This window comes from Seriola lalandi, unplaced genomic scaffold, assembly GCF_002814215.2.
Source record: "Seriola lalandi dorsalis isolate HSWRI2012SDOR001 ecotype SW California unplaced genomic scaffold, Sedor1 jcf7180002054411, whole genome shotgun sequence".
NCBI classification, from domain to species: Eukaryota; Metazoa; Chordata; class Actinopteri; order Carangiformes; family Carangidae; genus Seriola; species Seriola lalandi.
The window spans coordinates 17,014-17,992 of record NW_019524964.1 but is presented as its reverse complement, the minus strand read 5'-3'; positions in this window follow the sequence as shown (position 1 = coordinate 17,992).

Here is a 979-nt window from a genome sequence, read left to right as displayed (position 1 = left end):
TGACAATTTTATGCTTTACGATACTATTTGTTTTTATGCCTTACCCTAATGTCTTTTTATATCTTACTATACTATGACATTTTTGTGCCTTATTATACTATGATATTTTTATACCGTAATATAGTATGACTTTTTATGCTTTCCTATACTATGTGGTTTTAGGCTTTACTATACTATACTTTTTTATGCCTTATTATAGTATGACATTTTTATGCCTTACTAAAGTATTACTTTATATATCTTACCATAGTGTGACTTTATTTATGCCTTACTATACTATGACTTTTTATGACTTACTATACTATGACATTTTTATGCCTTATTATACTATGACTTTTTATGACTTACTATACTATGACATTTTTATGCCTTATTATACTATGACTTTTTATGCCTTACTATACTATGACATTTTTATGCCTTACTATACTATGACATTTTTATGCCCTATTATACTATGACTTTTTAATGCCTTACTATACTATGACATTTTTATGCCTTATTGTACTATGACTTTTTATGACTTACTATACTATGACATTTTTATGCCTTATTATAGTATGACTTTTTATGCCTTATTATACTTTGACTTTTTAATGCCTTACTATACTATGACATTTTTATGCCTTATTATACTATGACTTTTTAATGCCATACTATACTATGACATTTTTATGCCTTATTATACTATGACTTTTTAATGCCTTACTATACTATGACATTTTTATGCCTTACTATACTATGACATTTTTATGCCTTATTATACTATCACTTTTTTATAACTCACTATACTATGACTTTTTTATGCCTTATTATACTATGACTTTTTAATGCCTTACTATACCATGACATTTTCATGCCTTACTATACTATGACTTTTTTATGCCTTATTATACTATGACTTTTTATGACTTACTATACCATGACGTTTTCATGCCTTACTATACTATGACTTTTTAATGCCTTATTATACTATGAC